General features: G+C 32.9%; 1 non-coding gene across 1 annotated transcript; it reads right to left on the bottom strand.

The window, feature by feature from the left end:
* Nucleotides 1-1,741: 1,741 nt before the first annotated feature.
* Nucleotides 1,742-1,860, bottom strand: LOC119831587. Its single transcript, XR_005287893.1, has one exon. It is a non-coding gene; the product is annotated as a 5S ribosomal RNA (ribosomal RNA).
* Between the last annotated feature and the right edge of the window lie 331 nt (nucleotides 1,861-2,191).

The raw sequence follows: 2,191 nt of genomic DNA, 5'->3' as shown, positions 1-2,191 counted from the left end.
ACTGAATGCAAATTCCTATTGTGTTCAAATTGGACAATGACTGTTACTTGATTATAATACCGTGACACACAGTGAGTCATGTGGGTGTTATGAACAAACAAGTGAATGAACATATTTATTAATTAACATTTTGTTTGTGTGTATGTACAGGTGTGTAACAGGTGTATAATTCGTAGTGTTGGCCATTTTTTAAACAATGTGCATAAGAAGTGTTGGGAGTTGGATATTTAAGTTATAAAACTCCTAACCACGTCTTAAGTCATCACTGCTTATTAACATAACACTGAGTAAAAATATAAATATCTAATAGACCAAACTTGGCGTTTATAATACATTTTTTATGTGTTCCACTATTCTTTAGAACACGTTTCGTTTTATCAACATATTAACTTCAAGTTCCCTAGGGCTCGGCATACCTACTTCGTCTTTAAAATAAACTTACAAAAATAACTTTAAAACGATTCATAAGCCAGATAAAAGTGTAAATAAAAATAAACGAGATGTGATAAACATCATCAATTAAAAGGAATTTATCGGTGTGTAAACCCTTGATTTGAAAATAAAATGCCAAAATGTTTAAGAATGTACTTTGTGTAAAATTTACGTTCCGATATGATTCTTGTTCCTAATTAATCTGTTATTTAACGTATTCCATGTATATATACACGTATATATTATTAAATGATTGTGTGAAAAGTTTATTGTACTTATAACATGATTTTCATACATACTTTTATTTTCATGAGTAGAATGAAAGTAATGAATTGCAGTCTTTGTTGATGGATATCAAAAAAGAAAAACAGAAAGCGCCGTGGCAGAGAAAAAGAAGAAAATTGTGAAAAATCATGGTCCCAATATGACTCAATATAAAAAAGTGATGATGATGATGATGATGAGATAACATAACACTATACTAGATACTTTCAGTGCAACGCATAAAAGTAAAGAAGACAAATTGTGAAGTCGGAAGGCGGTCACTTGGGGATTCTAGGTTCTACATTTTTGCAAATTAGAGATATGCATAGTTTATTTTGTTGAACCTACTCTCAATATCTCATTAACAAACTTTTGTTTTTAAATTGAGAACAGTAGCACAGAATAATAAATACAACAGTGGTAACAGGTGTATCCTACTTCTTATGATATTTGTGAATTATTTATTGTGCATGTATACAGTTACCTACATTTAATAAATCACTTTTATTGTATTGCTTCGGCACGAATTGGGCTAGCTCGCACCGGGGAAGTACCACACCCCCACAGAAAACCGGCGTGAAATAATAGCATGCTATTGTGTCTCGTACGGTGAGTGGGGGAGCCGGAGGCCCATATCCTTTTCCTCACCCTTCCCAGTCCTTTTCAATCCATTTGTAGAGACGAAAGGTCTGCAATTGACCTTACGCCTCTCCAAATGTTCATGGGCGGTAGTAGCGCTAACCATCAGGCGACCCACCAGCTCCATTGCCGACCATGACATAAAAAAACGAATATTTATGTAAGAACAAAACGGTCTACTTTTAAATATTGTAGGTCGATGTAAGTTCATTTTTATACATAAATTATACCTAAGTAAAAACCGAAAAGTGTCAATTAATAAATTACTAATATTCATTGTCTTTATAGATTTAATCTCATTTCTGAAGCCATACATGTTGCCTTTTAGTATTAAAAGTTTACAAGCTCCACTTTTCCCTTATTATTAATTTTAATTTTAAACAAGGGTTAAGCTGTTGCAACAAAAAGCCAACATCACGCGGTGTTCCCAAGCGGTCACCCATCTAAGTACTGACCGCGCCCGACGTTGCTTAACTTCGGTGATCGGACGAGAACCGGTGTATTCAACGTGGTATGGACGTTGGCGACAATTTATATTAAAATGTTAATAATGTAATCAAAATTCAGTTCGATAAAATAATTGTATAATACCATCTTATATTATCATAATAAAAAACGCTACAGAAACAAGCTTAGAGTAACAAAAACATTTCAATTAATACATCAGGTTTCTACCCATTTCTATTATGAGATGAGCGCGTAGTTTGGTTTGTTTATTTGTATTTTGATTTATTGTTAAATTTTTGTTTAATACGTTAAAATTGTTTCCATGAGATAGAATACAATGGCTTTCCATGAGAGTTTATAATGTTTACCATACTAGTTTTCAACAGCCAGTATAATAATACCTTTCGTT

The sequence above is a fragment of the Zerene cesonia genome, chromosome 13 (assembly GCF_012273895.1).
Source record: "Zerene cesonia ecotype Mississippi chromosome 13, Zerene_cesonia_1.1, whole genome shotgun sequence".
Classification (NCBI taxonomy): domain Eukaryota; kingdom Metazoa; phylum Arthropoda; class Insecta; order Lepidoptera; family Pieridae; genus Zerene; species Zerene cesonia.
The sequence above is the reverse complement of the archived record's forward strand: the minus strand, read 5'-3'. Positions and strand labels throughout refer to the sequence as shown.